The following is a 19,380-nucleotide window of genomic DNA, read 5'->3' as shown; positions in this document are numbered from 1 at the left end:
GTTAGACCCACTGACTCAAAGGAATTTCCTTGACTAGAACATTCTTCTTGTGCTTTAAATAAATGAAGCATTGCTTCCTCAGCCTTTCAAGTCTTTGATGCAAATGTTCCCTTAGCTAACTTTTAATGGTCTCTACAAGGCATTATGACTGCTCGGAAATATTTTCTGAATTCTGTGCAATGTGTTAGGTGCTTTTCATTCATCTTCTGCAATACTCCTAGCATTTTCCCAACATTCATCAAACTGAATCTTTATAATCAGTTTGCTTATCTGTGCTTTCCACTGGAATTGAAGCATCTTGAAGGCAAAGCTTAAGCTTCACTTGTTCTTGAATGTCTAAGGAATGTCTCTAATCCTCTCTGGAACTCACTGTCTTCATATAGAGCATAAATATGATGCTTTATGCCTCAGACAATTTTGAGGATTATGAAAACCAACAGAAGACAATGGACATAAAATTGATATATTAACAATTAAATGTTGCATATGTGGAGTGGAATATATTCCAATTGCTAGCATATGGTAGACTTTCAATAAATATTAGTTGTTAATAATGGAAATTGGAGCCTAAGCAACATGGATTACCTAGGGAAGTCAGTCATTATTCAGTCATTCAGTTTCTATTAATACCTATACATAGCAATACATTCATAAGTTCACACATATAGTACTTTCCATAACCATAGGAATAAAGAAAGCATTGTGCTGTTGGCCAATTAAAGCAATAATTATTTAGAAATTTCTGCTTGGCTTATTCCCAAACAGTACAATGAAGACTTTGGACCCATGGATTCTTCTTTTCAGCTTTGTCCTACACAGCTCTCTTTTGCATGCATACATCCATTCATTCACTAATTACTGTGTAACAGGAATCTGAGTCCTGAAGAAATATTTAAAGATCTGGAACTGTCTTTCCTATCAGGAGTCCCATTGATCAATTTAAAAGATAGGTTGAAAATAATACAAAAATAACAAAAGTAAAACACACACACACACACACACACACACACACACACACACACACACACACACACACATACACACAAAACCCTACAGGTAATATGGGCTCCTAGGTGAGTTTTCACTGGGTGGAATAGTGGAAATAAAAAGGAGAATGGTTCAAAAAGCTTTGAGCAGGAGGCTAGAGCAAGGTCTTATGGAGGGAAAATAAGTTATCTGGATCTTGAAAAATGATTAGGAAGGTATAGGATAATTTTGTTGGAGGAGAGGGTTCGGCATTCCTGAAAGACATTTTCCAGCATGTGAAAGTAAAGGTGGCAAGAGAAATTGCATGAGACATTTAGCATTTAGGAAAGTATATGTATTTAGCGAGCCCAGGACTTAGCATCTATAAGAAGTTGTTTTGTGGGCAAAGGAAAGCATCTAATGCCTCATTAAGGTGGTCATCTGTATCCTGTGACCAAAGGGAGGGTCCAGATTCTCAGCAGAATTATGTGAGCAAACAAAATATTACATCATTACTTAGTGAGAGTAGAGAGGGGTTTGTGTGGATCCAGAAGCAGATAAAGAGGCTAGTAACAGTTGGGGCTTAAAGAAATTAACAAGTATCAAGGCATTAGAAGGAATTTGATGATTTTAATAGATAAGTTCCCTGTTTTATTAATACAAAATAATTTTTCTGTGTACTTATTTTATGGAAAAAAAACACTTTATAAGTAAAATTTAACATTAGGATTTGTCTCATAAGGTGCAGCAGCTATTTTCTTGAAGAATGTGCTCAGAACTGGGGTTAATGAATTGTTTTTAACAGATTATTTTTCAATAATGAAAGATACAAGGTGAACAATTCTCATCTCAATGGGTTTAAGAACACAGTTTCTGACTAATAAAATACCTTACAATTTTTAATTGGTTTAGATGTCCCTAGTCCATCTTAGGTGAATAATATCATTTAAATATTTTTGGTAATTTTCCTTTAACAGGCTTTTAAACTTAATGTTTTTGCCTTGCTTCAGGACAACATCTTTTAATTGCTTTAAATTATCAGTGATGTCTGTAGCATTTTCACTGAACATGGATTGATTTCAATTAACTTTCTCATGCTTTTGCATAAAAGCAGTCTTTTTCAATTTGCCTAATTGGATCACACAACCTCTTGGAGCTAAGGAATGACAGTCGTTAAGAGGTTGGAGAAGGAGACACAATCAAGGTTGTTTACCACCTAATGTCACCTTTTGGAATTCTCAGTTGTGCTTGATCAAATAAGACCATTGGCTAAGAATGTGGGTTGGAGAGTTGAAATAGACTATCCTACCCTGAAGCCCTTGAAATTCACTATGATTAAATTTTAACTGAACAGGAAGGAGCAGAGAGATTTTGTTTAAAGTCTGTTGGAACACCCCTGCCACAACTGAAACACTGTTATTTTTCCGTTTTCATCTGCCTATGCATATGTAGGAGCAGTAGGTTCTCAGTATCTGTGCCTGTGCACATTCCACGTCGTAGGTAGAAACCTGCTGATGTTTTTATGCAGAATGACTCTATTATTATTGTTGAGAGTTAAGAGAGTTGAGATGAGATGATGGTGGAGAGAAATTGTGAATAAATAGGCAGTAAAAACCCAAAACAAAAAAGAAAAACAAGAGATTCCTAATCTTAGATGTTACAGTACCTGAGGCAACAGATTTCAAGGTAAGACAAGGCAAATAAAGCAGAGCCTAAGTAAGAATTTAAAAGAACTGAAAACAGTGAATGGAACAAGGGTGAAGGAAGCTAATTTTTTTAGTGGCATATCTAACAAAACCAAGAGAATAAATTGAAAAAAAAAATTAACAATGTAAGGGGTTTAACTCAGATGGCTCGTTAAAACAGTGTGCAAAAAAAAAAAAAGAAAAAGAAAATCAAAGTTTCCTAAATAGAATAACAAAAAAATTAATAATATAGTGGAGATAAAAACATCTTATTTAACTTCCAGTAAATATAATAAACTTATGAGTTAGCTTTGAAGATGTGTTGGATCTATATGATGACAAAAAGAACACAAAAGGACAATCATTATTTTGGAGTAAAACTCAGTATTTTAAAGAAATTAATTCTCCTTAAATTAATCTAAATATGTAACACAATGGTAGAATAAATTGTCAATAGGACTTAGTACTCAGAAGTAAGTTAGCTGATTCTAAATCATAAAAATATAGGATGAGTGAAATGAACTTAGAAAAATAGCAAAGGAAGAACTCACATTGTCAATAAAGGAGATTTAAAGACCACTGTATATATGTATACATACATAGCCATGTACATACATATGTATACATACATATGACACATTAGTAATAACTAAATATGTATATATAGATACATACACATACAATAAAATAGCCAGTTTATACAGATTTTCCTTATAACCAATAAATTCCAGATTGATCATGGATTTATTTTTAATTAAAAATAAAAATATTAGTAAAATAATTGTAAGTTATGTTCTGCATTGCAAATGAGAGGACTTTCCTAAATAAGAAACAAATCCATAAAGTCACTTAGCAAACATTGATAATACTTACATAAAAATTCAACATTTCTCTTTGGAAAGATAAACATACTAGCAGAAAAATACAGATGCAAAAAACATGATCAGGAAATTAGGAAAGTAGCCTGTTTTTGTTGCTAACTCAAAATTAAAGGAGTAAAAATTAAACCAAAAAAAGAACATGTTTTTCCCACTCATTTATAAAAGTTATCCCTCTTTGGTGAAGTTGTGATAAACATCAACATTATTTTGGATGGACTTAGTAATTCCACTTATATAAATTATCCTATATATCTATTCTAGTGTGTAGAAATACATATTAAGAACCTCATACAGATGATTAATTTCTGTATTTTCATAAGGCAATAGACTGTGTGTTAGTTTACTAGGGCCACAATAATGGTACAGACAAACCTATAAACTTGAATGATATAAAGTTATTTTTTCAGTTCTGAAGGGGAAAAGTCCAAGATCAATGTGTCCACAGGTTTGATTTCTTCTAAGGCCTCTCTCTGGGGCTTGTAGATGACTTCTTCTCACTGTGTCCTCATATGGTCTTTTCACTATGTGTGTCTCTGGTGTCTCTTTGTGTGTCCAAATTTCCGTTTCTTATAAGGACACCAGTCTGAATGCATTAGGACCCACCCCAATGGCCTTATTTTAACTTAATTGCCTCTTTAAAGTTCCTGTCTCCAAATATAGTCACATTCTGAGGTACTGAGAGTTAGGGCTTCAACGTATGACTTTGGGGAGGACACAACTCTGCTCATAACAGATTGGAAGCAATCTAAATAGCCATTAATAGAGTACTATTTAAACAAATCATGGTGAATCTTTACAATAAGAACTATAAGCCATGATAAATAATCAATCTATACATACTGACTTGAAACACTTGTCAACATGCATTAAATAAGGGAAGTAAGGGGTAGAAAAATAAGATATATTAATGTATTAAAGAAGCATAGAGCCTGACAGACAGACACAATTTAGCTTATCATAGGAAGGACAGATAAAGAACTGATGATGGTGTTCACTTGTGGATAGAACACATCTTGTCATTTAGGCATGAGAGAGACTATTTTGTATTGCTTATTACTTTTTAAAGTATATGCAATCATTTAAAAAGAGAGAGAGAAAGAAAACAAAATCTTTAAGAGAAAAGAGTGATTCTGAGATTTGTAGCCTAGGCAAAAACTGAGGGTGATGCCCTTAACTAAGAAAATTAATGCCAAAAAAATAAAATAAAATAAATGAATTTGTGGAAGTCAGCAGCCATGACACTCAAGCTCTTCTTTCTAAAGACCTTTGCAATGATATTGTTATAGTGCCATCCTTTCGGTATTTCAAGTAATTAAATCTACAGTAAGGTCATGCCCATGTAATATTGAACTCCATAGTAACGTCAGACCTATTATATTGAACCGCCAATGTGTTACTCCACTTGTGAGACCATATTCCGCTAGACTACACTACAGACACATTAAAATATGAGTGGAATATTAAATTGACCATCACTCCACTACAGAATATGTCATCTGTATCCATTATAATGCAGAATGGCTTTCTTCAGGGGCCTGGAAAACTTTTTGGTATTGTGAGTAAGTTTCCACTGTCTCTTTGATGTCAGTAGATATTTAATTTAATTATCAGGGTTGAATGAACTTCGTGCAGCTGAGTGATAGCTAACTATGCTGTGGAACTGGAACAGTCCACAAACAAATTAGTTCTCCAGATGTGAAGACTTATAAATAACCACACCAGCGCTGTCTGTAGGTACAAAAGGAAGACAGGCATTACGAGAAATAATGGAATATTTTCTGAAATGGTGAGAAGGGCATTAGGATGCCAAGAACATTTTGATTTAGAGTTTTGCATTTAGAGAAGTACCCCCTCACATTACTTTCTATTTTTAATTTGGTATCTATTCAGTCATTAATTTATTAATTTAGTACATTCTGTCTCTTAAGTGTGTTTTGTGTCCATTTTTGACCCATAGACAGTGCCTTTGTTCAAACAGTTTCTTAACTATATTCCCTTTACTGGACTCATACATCAAAATCCTGCCACTAGATAAAATTTTATAATAAATACAATTAATCAGAAAATTCCTTTGCTTAAAACTACTTTGAGGCATCTTCAAGATCTACTCAGAACACTAATTGTATTTTGTTCCTTAAAGCAATCCTGTTAAATTATTCTGATTCAATCTCCACATAAATATCATACTTTCTACTCTTCAAGTCTTGATTCTGAATGTGTTCTTGTTTTAAAAAACAGGGCCTCTTCACAGTAATCAAGACAATTTGGTACTGGCACAAGAACAGACCCACAGACCAGTGGATCACAATAGAGACTCCAAATACTAACCCAAACATACATGGTCAGTTAATATACGATAAAGGAGCCATGGACATACAATGGGGAAATGACAGCCACTGCAACAGCTGGTGTTGACAAAACTGGACAGCTACATGTAAGAGAATGAAACTGGATTATTGTCTAACCCCATATACAAAAGTAAATTTGAAATGGATCAAAGATCTGAATGTAAGTCATGAAACCATAAAACTCTTAGAAAAAAATATAGGCAAATATCTCTTGGACATAAACATGAGTGACTTTTTCATGAACACATCTCCCCAGGCAAGGGAAACAAAGGCAAAAATGAACAAGTGAGACTATATCAAGCTGAAAAGCTTCTGAAGAGCAAAGGACACCATCAATAGAACAAAAAGGCATCCTAGAGTATGGGAGAATATATTCGTAAACGACAGATCCGATAAAGAGTTGACATCCGAAATATATAAAGAGCTCACACACCTCAACAAACAAAGAGCAAATAATCCAATTAAAAAGTGGGCAGAGGAAAAAAAAGAGGGCAGGATGGCGGCGTGAGTAGAGCAGTGGAAATCTCCTCCCAAAAACACATAGAGCTATGAAAATATACCAAAGAAAAATCTTCCTAAAATAGAGACCACAGGACACAGGACAACATCCAGACCACATCCACACCTGCAAGAACCCAGCGCCTTGCGAAGGGGGTAAGATACAAGCCCCGGCCCAGCGGGACCCGAGCGCCCCTCCCCCTGGCTCCCGGCGGGTGGAAAGAAAACGGTGCGGTTTTTTTTTGGCGAGTGCTTTTTGGAAGCCTTAAAGGGACGAGCCCCCGTTGCTAGGGAGGCAGGGTGGCGGGACCGGTGAGCAGGTGACTGGGACCGGCGCCTGAGGACAAAGAATATCCCGCGTTTCTCCCTGCGGGACTGGCGGGCGGGTGCCTGAGACCGGCGCCTGAAGACGGAGGAAATCGCGCGTTTTTCCCCTTTTTTTTTCTCTTTTTGGCGAGCGCTTTTTGGAAGCCTTAAAGGGACAGGGACCCCGGTGCTAGGGAGGCAGGGTGGCAGGACTGGTGAGCGGGTGTCTGGGACCAGCGCCTGAGGACAAAGAATACCCCACGTTTTTCCCTGCGGGACCGGTGGGTGGGTGCCTGACACCGGCACTTGAGGACGGAGGAAATCACGCATTTTTCCCCTTTTTTTCTCTCTTTTTGGCAAGTGCTTTTTGGAAGCCTTAAAGGGACAGGAACCCCGGTGCTAGGGAGGCAGGGCGGCGGGACTGGTGAGTGGGTGCCTGGGACCAGTGCCTGAGGACAAAGAATATCGAGCGTTCCTTCCCTGCGGGACCGGTGGGTGGGTGCTTTTTGGAAGCCTTGAAAGGACAGGGACCCTGGTGCTAGGGAGACAGGGCAGCAGGACCAGTGAGCGGGTGCCTGGGGCCGGCACCTGAGGACAAAAAAAAAAAAAAAAAATCGCGTGTTTTTTCCTTTTTTTTTTTCCTTTCTGTTCCCTCTCTCATTGTTGCTGTTGTTGTTTTGGTTTGGAGAGTGCTTTTTGGAAGTCTTAAAGGGGCAGGACAGGTCACTTAGACCAGAGGCAGGGAATCTGGGGATCTCTGGGCACTCTAACCCCCTGGGCAGCAGGGAGCACAGAGGCCCCTTATGGAGATAAATAGCCTCCCGGCCGCTCGCCCTCCAACGGGGCTCCACCATTTTGGAGGAACAGCCCCAGCCAGGCCAAGCCCACAGCAACAGCGGAGATAAACCCCAAAGCAACTGGGCAGGAAGTAGAAGCCCTGTCTGCGCACAGCTGCCCAGCACAAGCCACTAGAGGTCGGTATTCTCCCAGGAAAAGGCCACAAACCAACAAGAAGGGAAGCTCTTCCAGCGGTCACTTGTACCAGCTCTGCAAACTATCTCTATCACCATGAAAAGGCAAAACTACAGGCAGACAAAGATCACAGAGACAACACCTGAGAGGGAGACAGACCTAACTAGTCCTCCTGAAAAAGAATTCAAAATAAAAATCATGAACATGCTGACAGAGATGCAGAGAAAAATGCAAGAGCAGTGGGATGAGATGCAGAGAAAAATGCAAGAGCAGTGGGATGAAGTCCGGAAGGTGATCAAAGAGGTCAGGAAGGAGATCACAGAAGTGAAACAATCCCTGGAAGGATTTATAAGCAGAATGGATAAGATGCAAGAGGCCATTGAAGGAATAGAAGCCAGAGAACAGGAACGTATAGAAGCTGACATAGAGAGAGATAAAAGGATCTCCAGGAATGAAACAACACTAAGAGAAATATGTGACCAATACAAAAGGAATAATATTTGTATTATAGGGATACCAGAAGAGGAAGAAAGAGGAAAAGGGATAGAAAGTCTCTTTGAAGAAATAATTGCTGAAAACTTCCCCAAACTGGGGGAGGAAATAATCGAACAGACCATGGAATTACACAGAACTCCCAACAGAAAGGATCCAAGGAGGACAACACCAAGACACATAGTAATTAAAATGGCAAGGATCAAGGACAAGGAAAGAGTTTTAAAGGCAGCTAGAGAGAAAAAGGTCACCTATAAAGGAAAACCCATCAGGCTAACATCAGACTTCTCGACAGAAACCCTACAGGCCAGAAGAGAATGGCATGATATACTTAATGCAATGAAACAGAAGGGCCTTGAACCAAGGATAGTCGTGTATCCAGCACGACTATCATTTAAATATGATGGCGGGATTAAACAATTCCCAGACAAGCAAAAGCTGAGGGAATTTGCTTCCCACAAACCACCTCTACAGGGCATCCTACAGGGACTGCTCTAGATGGGAGCACCCCTAAAAAGAGCACAGAACAAAACACACAACATATGAAGAATGGAGGAGGAGGTATAATAAGGGAGAGACGAAAAGAATCTCCAGACAGTGTATATAACAGCTCAATAAGCGAGCTAAGTTAGGCAGTAAGATACTAAAGAAGCTAACCTTGAACCTTTGGTAACCACGAATCTAAAGCCTGCAATGGCAATAAGTATATATCTCTCAATAGTCACCCTAAATGTAAATGGACTTAATGCACCAATCAAAAGACATAGAGTAATAGAATGGATAAAAAAGCAAGACCCATCTATATGCTGCTTATAAGAAACTCACCTTAAACCCAAAGATAAGCATAGACTAAAAGTCAAGGGATGGAAAAACATATTTCAGGCAAACAACAGTGAGAAGAAAGCAGGGGTTGCAGTACTAATATCAGACAAAATAGACTTCAAAACAAAGAAAGTAACAAGAGATAAAGAAGGCCACTACATAATGATAAAGGGCTCAGTCCAACAAGAGGATATAACCATTCTAAATATATATGCACCCAATACAGGAGCACCAGCATATGTGAAGCAAATACTAACAGAACTAAAGAGGGAAATAGACTGCAATGCATTCATTGTAGGAGACTTCAACACACCACTCACCCCAAAGGATAGATCCACAAGGCAGAAAATAAGTAAAGACACACAGGCACTGAACAACACACTAGAACAGATGGACCTAATAGACATCTATAGAACTCTACATCCAAAAGCAACAGGATATACATTCTTCTCAAGTGCACATGGAACATTCTCCAGAATAGACCACATACTAGCTCACAAAAAGAGCCTCAGTAAATTCCAAAATATTGAAATTCTACCAACCAATTTTTCAGACCACAAAGGTATGAAAGTAGAAATAAATTCTACAAAGAAAACAAAAAGGCTCACAAACACATGGAGGCTTAACAACATGCTTCCAAATAATCAATGGATCAATGAACAAATCAAAATAGAGATCAAGGAATATATAGAAACAAATGACAACAACAACACAAAGCCCCAAATTTTGTGGGACGCAGCAAAAGCAGTCTTAAGAGGAAAGTATATAGCAATCCAGGCACACTTGAAGAAGGAAGAACAATCCCAAATGAATAGTCTAACATCACAATTATCGAAACTGGAAAAAGAAGAACAAATGAGGCCTAAAGTCAGCAGAAGGAGGGACATAATAAAGATCAGAGAAGAAATAAACAAAATTGAGAAGAATAAAACAATAGCAAACATCAACGAAACCAAGAGCTGGTTCTTTGAGAAAATAAACAAAACAGATAAGCCTCTAGCCAAACTTATTAAGAGAAAAAGAGAATCAACACAAATCAACAGAATCAGAAATGAGAATGGAAAAATCACGACAGACTCCACAGAAATACACAGAATTATAAAAGACTACTATGAAAACCTATATGACAACAAGCTGGAAAACCTAGAAGAAATGGACAACTTCCTAGAAAAATACAACCTCCCAAGACTGACCAAGGAAGAAACACAAAAGTTAAAGAAACCAATTACGAGCAAAGAAATTGAACCGGTAATCAAAAAACTACCCAAGAACAAAACCCTGGGGCCGGATGGATTTACCTCGGAATTTTATCAGACACACAGAGAAGACATAATACCCATTATCCTTAAAGTGTTCCACAAAATAGAAGAAGAGGGAATACTCCCAAACTCATTCTATGAGGCCAACATCACCCTAATACCAAAACCAGGCAAAGACCCCACCAAAAAAGAAAATTACAGACCAATATCCCTGATGAATGTAGAATGAAAAATACTCAATAAAATATTAGCAAACAGAATTCAACAGTATATCAAAAGGATCATACACCATGACCAAGTGGGGTTCATCCCAGGGATGCAAGGATGGTACAACATTCGAAAATCCATCAACATCATCCACCACATCAACAAAAAGAAAGACAAAAACCACATGATCATCTCCATAGATGCTGAAAAAGCATTTGACAAAATTCAACATCCATTCATGATAAAAACTCTCAGCAAAATGGGAATAGAGGGCAAGTACCTCAACATAATAAAGGCCATATATGATAAACCCACAGCCAGCATTATACTGAACAGCGAGAAGCTGAAAGCATTTCCTCTGAGATCGGGAACCAGACAGGGATGCCCACTCTCCCCACTGTTATTTAACATAGTACTGGAGGTCCTAGCCACGGCAATCAGACAAAACAAAGAATTCAAGGAATCCAGATTGGTAAAGAAGAAGTTAAACTGTCACTATTTGCAGATGATATGATACTGTACATAAAAAACCCTAAAGACTCCACTCCAAACTACTAGAACTGATATCGGAATACAGCAAAGTTGCAGGATACAAAATTAACACACAGAAATCTGTAGCTTTCCTATACACTAAGAACAAATCAATAGAAAGAGAAATCAGGAAAACAATTCCATTCACCATTGCATCAAAAAGAATAAAATACCTAGGAATAAACCTAACCAAAGAAGTGAAAGACTTATACTCTGAAAACTACAAGTCACTCTTAAGAGAAATTAAAGGGGACACTAATAAATGGAAACTCATCCCATGCTCATGGCTAGGAAGAATTAATATCGTCAAAATGGCCATCCTGCCCAAAGCAATATACAGATTTGATGCAATCCCTCTCAAATTACCAGCAACATTCTTCAATGAATTGGAACAAATAATTCAAAAATTCATATGGAAACACCAAAGACCCTGAATAGCCAAAGCAATCCTGAAAAAGAAGAATAAAGTGGGGGGATCTCACTCCCCAACTTCAAGCTCTACTACAAAGCCATAGTAATCAAGACAATTTGGTACTGGCACAAGAACAGAGCCACAGACCAGTGGAACATATTAGAGACCCCAGAAATTAACCCAAACATATATGGTCAATTAATATTTGATAAAGGAGCCATGGACATACAATGGCAAAATGACAGTCTCTTCAACAGATGGTGCTGGCAAAACTGGACAGCTACATGTAGGAGAATGAAACTGGACCATTGTGTAACCCCATATACAAAGGTAAACTCAAAATGGATCAAAGACCTGAATGTAAGTCATGAAACCATTAAACTCTTGGAAAAAAACATAGGCAAAAACCTCTTAGACATAAACATGAGTGATCTCTTCTTGAACATATCTCCCCAGGCAAGGAAAACAACAGCAAAAATGAGCAAGTGGGACTACATTAAGCTGAAAAGCTTCTGTACAGCGAAAGACACCATCAATAGAACAAAAAGGAACCCTACAGTATGGGAGAATATATTTGAAAATGACAGATCTGATAAAGGCTTGACGTCCAGAATATATAAAGAGCTCACACGCCTCAACAAACAAAAAACAAATAACCCAATTAAAAAATGGGCAGAGGAACTGAACAGACAGTTCTCCAAAAAAGAAATACAGATGGCCAAGAGACACATGAAAAGATGCTCCACATCGCTAATTATCAGAGAAATGCAAATTAAAACTACAATTAGGTATCACCTCACACCAGTAAGGATAGCTGCCATCCAAAAGACAAACAACAACAAATGTTGGCGAGGCTGTGGAGAAAGGGGAACCCTCCTATAACTGCTGGTGGGAATGTAAATTAGTTCAACCATTGTGGAAAGCAGTATGGAGGTGCATCAAAATGCTCAAACAGACCTACCATTTGACCCAGGAATTCCACTCCTAGGAATTTACCCTAAGAACGCAGTAATCAAGTTTGAGAAAGACAGATGCACTCCTATGTTTATTGCAGCACTATTTATAGCCAAGAATTGTAAGCAACCTAAATGTCCATCAGTAGATGAATGGATAAAGAAGATGTGGTACATATACACAATGGAATACTACTCAGCCATAAGAAGTGGAAAAATTCAACCATTTGCAGCAACATGGATGGAGCTGGAGATTATTATGCTCAGTGAAATAAGCCAAGCGGAGAAAGAGAAATACCAAATGATTTCACTCATCTGAGGAGTATAGGAACAAAGGAAAAACTGAAGGAACAAAACAGCAGTGGAATTACAGAACCCAAAAATGGACTAACAGGTACCAAAGGGAAAGGAACTGGGGAGGATGGGTGGGCAGGGAGGGATAACGGGGGGGAAGCAGAAGGGGGGTATTAAGATTAGCATGCATGGGGGGGACAGAGAAACGGGAGGGTGGGCTGCACAACACAGAGAGGACATGTAGTGACTCTACAACATTTTGCTAAGCTGATGGACAGTAACCGTAATGTGGTTGTTAGGGGGGACCTGATATAGGGGAGAGCATAGTAAACATAGTATTCTTCATGTAAGTGTAGATTAAAAATTAAAAAAAAAAAAAAAAGAAAGAAAGAAGGAAAAGGGGGATTACTCCTTAACAGGATAAAACTATTGGTAAATCAAAGATCAACGCATGCTTTAAATATCCTTAATGTTGATCACTTAAAGAGTGTCAGATGATCAGCTATGGAGGTACTCTTTTCTGATAATATTCCTTTCTCTTAATTAAAAAAAAAAAAAAAAGCAGTTACTGTGTGCTGATCTCCAATTAGTTCTGCACAGTGGTATAGAGGGCATGTCAAAGTGTGGGCAAAGGGTCTGTTTGTTTCTATGCAGAAGATCAAGGCCTAGCTTGGATACCCAGAAAATGAAATAAGATACGATATGAGGAGGAGCTTCCGGCATCAGCACTCTCTGGAGGACTTGTGAGGAGGATGATCATCAAAAAGCCTCCACAGGGATCCGGACGATGCTGTGGTTGTGGCTGCATCCAGCCCACCGTCTCCTGGACTTGCCATAGGAATGAGGAGGGAGATGTCTAGGCTGGCATGTGCATACAGTGAGACAACAAATTTGACCGGATCTGTACTGTTGGAACTCAACCAGGAGTTGGGAGGGGTGCAAGTTGTAGCACTCCAAAATCTCATGACTATAGACTATCTATGGTTAAAAGAACATATGGGATGTGAACAGATCCCAGAAATGGGCTGCTTTAATTTGTCTGATGGTTCAAGTACAGTTGGACAATATCCATCATATCATAGATAAATTTTCACAAATGCCTAGGGTGCCTAAATGGTTTTCTTGGCTTCACTGGAGATGGATGGTAATTATAGATTTGCTTTGTTTATGTCACCGTATTCCTATTATGTTAATATGTGTGTGCAAATTAGTTAGTAGTTTAAAACCTATACATACTTAAGGTACTCTACAAGAAGATATGTCAAAGAAATAATCAATCCTCCCATGTTTCCTTCATATGCTACATCTATAGCTTTTCTTCTTCCTTCCTAATTACAACCCTTAAATAGAATTCGTGCCTCATATCGAATTTACCGAGTATCATAATTCCTCCAGGTGGTAAAGATACCTCGAGACAAGTGCTGGGCATAGAAGCCACAGGGCATAAATCTGCAAAGAAGTAAAAAGCTAACCTTTGCAAACAATATGGCTTCTCTCTCACTTACCAACTTTACATTTCCCTGTATGGCCCTGGAAGATGACTGGTTAGCCAGAGACGGGTAAGATTCCTCAAGGGAGGAACAACCTAAGACAGGCACAGTCACAGGGGGGCCATCAGGTGAGAATTTGGGGATCAACAGAGGTGAGGCTCAGAACATCACCCCCCCTGCTTTGAGAGAAATCTTCTGCATCCGTGGATGTCTTGCTGCCCTTGTCTAGCCTGAATTAATACTTAGTCTATAGGCACACACCTGATCATCTGATCATCTACATTTGCCTTCTTACAGCACTAAACTATGTTTTCTACCTTTATCTTGCATCTACCTACCACTTCAGCATTTTATTAAAAATAAAAATAATAATAATAATAGGAGAAATGTGGGATCAGCATATAAATAAAGTACAAAAATCAAATGAATATTCATATTTGACCTGATTGTTTATAGGTCATAATGCATGATCAAAACCGAAAGTGTCTGTGATGAATGCCCTTGTACTGTTCACCATGTAAGAATTTATTCACTATGTAAGAATTCGTTCACCATGTAAGAACTTGTTTGTTATGCTTCAGAAGATTGGAGACTGATGAGAATTAGGCTTGAGATGGATTAATGATTGTACATTGAGCGTTGACCCCCCTATACTGAATTTTATTGTTGTTAACAACCATTTGATCAATAAATATGAGAGATGCCCTCTCAAAAAAAAAAAAAAGTGGGCAGAGAAGCTGAATTGACAGTTCTCCAAAGAAGAAATTCAGATGGCCAACAGACACCTGAAAAGATGCTCCACATCACTTGTCACCAGAAAAATGCAAATTAAAACCACAATGAGATATCATCTCACAGCAGTAAGGATGGCTACCATCCAAAAGACAAACAACAACAAACGTTGGCAAGGTTGTGGAGAAAGGGGAACCCTCCTACATTGCTGGTGGGAATGTAAATGAGTTCAACCATTGTGGAAAGCAGTATGGAGGTTCCTCAAAATGCTCAAAATAGAAATACCATTTGACCCAGGAATTCCACTTCTAGGAATTTACCCCAAGAATGCAGCAGCCCAGTTTGAAAAAGACAGATGCACCCCTATGTTCATCGCTGTACTATTTACAGTAGCCACGATATGGAAGCAACCTAAATGTCCATCAGTAGATGAATGGATAAAGAAGATGTGGTACATATACACAATGGAATATTACTCAGCCATAAGAAAAAACAGATCCTACCATTCGCAACAACATGGATGGAGCTAGAGGGTATTATGCTCGGTGAAATAAGCCAGGCAGAGAAAGACAAGTACCAAATGATTTCATATGTGGAGTATAAGAACAAAAGAAAACTGAAGGAACAAAACAGCAGCAGAAGCACAGAACCCAAGAATGGACTAACAGTTACCAAAGGGAAAGGAACTGGGGAGGACGGATAGGAAGGGAGAGATATGGGTGGGAAAAAAAAGAAAGCGTGCCCCTGAACACGTATAGTGTGGGGGGGGGGCACAGGGAGGGCTGTGCAACACAGAGAAGACAAGTAGTGATTTTGCAGCATCTTACTATGTTGATGGACAGTGACTGTGAACAGGGATGTGGGGGGGACTTGGTGAAGGGGGTAGCCTAGTAAACATAATGTCCTTCATGTAATTGTAGATTAATGGTACCAAAATAAAATTTAAAAGAAATTAGAAACTCCCTCCCCACACACAAAAATGGGCAGAGGAGCTGAACAAACAGTTCTCCAAAGAAGAAATTCAGATGGCCAACAGACACCTGAAAAGATGCTCCATATCACTTGTCACCAGAAAAATGCAAATTAAAACCACAATGAGATATTACCTCACAGCAGTAAGGATTGCCACCTTCCAAAGGACAAACAACAACAAATGTTGATGAGGTTGTGGAGAAAGGGGTACCCTCCTACACTGCTGGTGGGAATGTAAATTAGTTAAACCATTGTGGAAAGCAGTATGGAGGCTCCTCAAAAAGCTGAAAATAGAATTACCATTTGACCCAGGAATTCCACTTCTAGGAATTTTCCCTAAGAATGCAGCAGCCCAGTTTGAAAAAGACAGATGTACCCCTATGTTTATCACAGCACTATTCACAATAGCCCATATATGGAGGCAATCTAAGTGTCCATCAGTAGATGAATGGATAAAGAAGATGTGGTACATACACACAATGGAATATTATTCAGCTATAATAAGAAAAGAAATCCTACCATTTGCAACAACATGGATGGAGCTAGAGGGTATTATGCTCAGTGAAATAAGCCAGGGGGAGAAAGACAAGCAGCAAATGATTTCACTCATCTGTGGAGTATAAGAACAAAGCAAAAACTGAAGGAACAAAACAGCAGCAGAATCACAGAACCCAAGAATGGACTAACAGTTACCAAAGGGAAAGGGACTTGGGGAGTATGGGTGGGAAGGGAGGGATAAGGAGCAGGGGGAAAGAAAAGGGGCATTACGATTAGTATGTATAATGGGGGTGGGGGGCACGGGAAGGGCTGTGCAACACAGAGAAGACGAGTAGTGATTCTACAGCATCTTACTATGCTGATGGACAGTGACTGTAATGGGGTTTGTGGGGGAGACTTGGTGATGGGGGGAGTCTAGTAAACATAATGTCCTTCATGTAATTGTAGATTAATGATACCAAAATTTAAAAAAAAAATCTTTTCACAGAAAAAAAAATAGGGCCTCTGTTTATACATTTCTTTAAGTGTGTAAGTAGCTACTGACTTCTCAGAAGTATGATTGAAAAATCCCATTTGAGAGGATTGATGACAAAGAGATCACATTTTTTTTGATGTGTTCACAAATTTTGCTAACATCTACTTTTAGCTAAACTGAGAAATTATTGATCAATATATTAATTATATAATCAAATAATAGAAACATTATAACCCAGGTATATTTTTGTCTATATAATACAAAAACATTTTTAAAGGCTTTGACTATTTTTAAGGATTACACATTATGGAAAAGAGAATAATTTGCCATCCGTGGAGTGCAGACAACTAAATATGGCATTTAACAGCAAGGCAAATAGTCTGCAGATATAATCTTGATCAAAGGTCTTCCAAAAAGTATAGTTCTTATCCAGGACTACTTCTGTTCAGGAACTTCAAATATAGCTTTCCAGGAATTAATTAGGAAGACACTATTTTATTCACATGAAATTGCTTCATCCTGAATGACTGAACCGAACTTGTTTGGCATTCAGAAGACACAGAACAAGATGATGAATAGGCTTTTAAACCACTTCTTTTGAAGAATTGTCAAATGAAATAAGAATATTTGCTTTCCTGGAGGAAAGAGAGGTGTTGAAGTGGACTCTGGAAAACACTGGAGACAGAAAATAAGGAAATTAGTGCACCAACTGATGAATTGGATTAGAGCAGGGTTTTTCGAAGCTAAAACATATCCTACCATTTGCAACAACATGGATGGAGCTAGAAGATATTATGCTCAGTGAAATAAGCCAGGTGGAGAAAGACTAAAACCCTGCTCTAATCCAATTCATCAGTTGGTGCACAAATTTCCTTATTTTCTGTCTCCAGAGAATTCTTTGTTATGGGGTGCTGTTCTGCATATGTTAGGATGTTTAGCAGTTATCCAACCTCTACCCTCTATATGCCAATAACATCCCATCCCCAGTTGTGACAACTCATTGCAAAATTTCCCTACAGAGCAAATCTCTCAAAGGGCCTGCCAATTTAGAGTCTATGAGTTTGTAATTCTTCTAATTCCAAAGCAAAATGTATCAATATGTTAAATTTGGTATAAAGGGTAGGATTTATTTCAAACTAATAATGGGATTCCTATACTATCCTCTTTTCTTACATATATTTTTTCATTTTGTAATAAAAACTAGCATTCACTCTTAATCCATTTACAAAATTAAGTCTCAACAACTGCAAAATTATCAATTCAGAACAGATTGTACTTTGTGTAATCCTTAACAAAGTAACACTAATATAATTAGCAATAAAAAATGGGATGTGGGTAAAAAGTTTCAGTGCTAATTATCTTATTTGCATAAAAGGGAGTCAATCCATGCTGCCTTAAACATGTAGGGAAAATAATGACTCTAACCTCTTAATGATTTTAATAAGGTATTTCCTTAATTTCTTAGGGATCTTTTAATTATATATCCTAATGTGAAAAAAAAAATTTAAATTTGTAATTCCTTTAGCCTGTGTTCAGATTCTTTTTTCTCTTAAATTCAAGAACAAATGAAGTACATTTTTAAAATAGCAATAGGAGTATAGATAGTTTGTTTACAGATATCTTTCTAGTTACTTTTTTTCATCCATCCATCAGTACATTCATTCATTGAACTACTTTTCTATCTTCTTTTGGTCCTTCCAATCACTCATCCATCATTTATCTTTCTATCCATCTGTCCATCCATCCATGCATTGTCCATTCTACACTCATGTTTCTGTTTGCATGTCTGGACAGAGAGATCTATTTAATGACTGATTTGTACTGTTATCATTGTTATCATAGAATTTGGGTATCAGTAATTTCTGGGACAAGAAATTACATCATTTGATGCTGTCACTTTCCTCTTTTTGCTTTGTTTATTACTTGAAATGTCAAATGAACATAAATAATTGTAACAATATTAAAACAGTATGATCTAGGTGGGAAAACACATCATATAGAAGAAAATTATAGTTTAAAATACATGGTTGAGAATCTGGATTACAAGCATTAATTTTTATCAAATACAGAAAAATAGTATTTCTTGAAATGAGAGATAGAGGTGTTGTTTGTAAGTAGAATAAAAATATCTAAAGATTTAGGAATTTTAAACATTGTGTAGATCTCTCCTACAATATCCAACACAGTCCTGGAATTTATAAAATGCTCACCTAAATGTATCAAGAAGCAGCATAATAACCTATTCTTGTCTTCAACCTGTGCCTCTAAATCCCATATTTCATATCACATTCAAAGCCAAAAACATACTTGGGTACCCTGTCCTCTCTTACAGTTCCTCATTCCGCACAGTCTTGGCTTTACAACTTGACACACTCATTTCATCTTGCCCTGTTCAGATTTGGTTTGCTAGATCCATTTTTATTTCTTTATTTTGAAGAAGTTTAGGGAGCTAAAGGTAGAAAAATAATTTTAGGATTATTTAAGTATCAGACCATGACACTCCAAGACTGGACTTTCAAATATAACAGGCTGGTGCCAATTCCTTGATAGTGGACATTTTACACTTAGAAGGTACAAATCACTGAGT

The 19,380-nt window shown here is 37.8% G+C and overlaps 1 long non-coding RNA gene across 2 annotated transcripts in view; it reads right to left on the bottom strand.

Annotated features, from left to right (window-relative positions):
• The window catches only part of LOC140847233 (uncharacterized), a 134,298-nt gene that overhangs the window by 85,633 nt on the left and 29,285 nt on the right, over positions 1-19,380 (bottom strand). The gene's annotated exons all lie outside the window — the stretch shown is intronic.

Source organism: Manis javanica, chromosome 17 (assembly GCF_040802235.1).
Source record: "Manis javanica isolate MJ-LG chromosome 17, MJ_LKY, whole genome shotgun sequence".
Taxonomy (NCBI): domain Eukaryota; kingdom Metazoa; phylum Chordata; class Mammalia; order Pholidota; family Manidae; genus Manis; species Manis javanica.
Note: the sequence above shows the minus strand (reverse complement) of the source record. Positions and strands in the feature narration are given on the sequence as shown.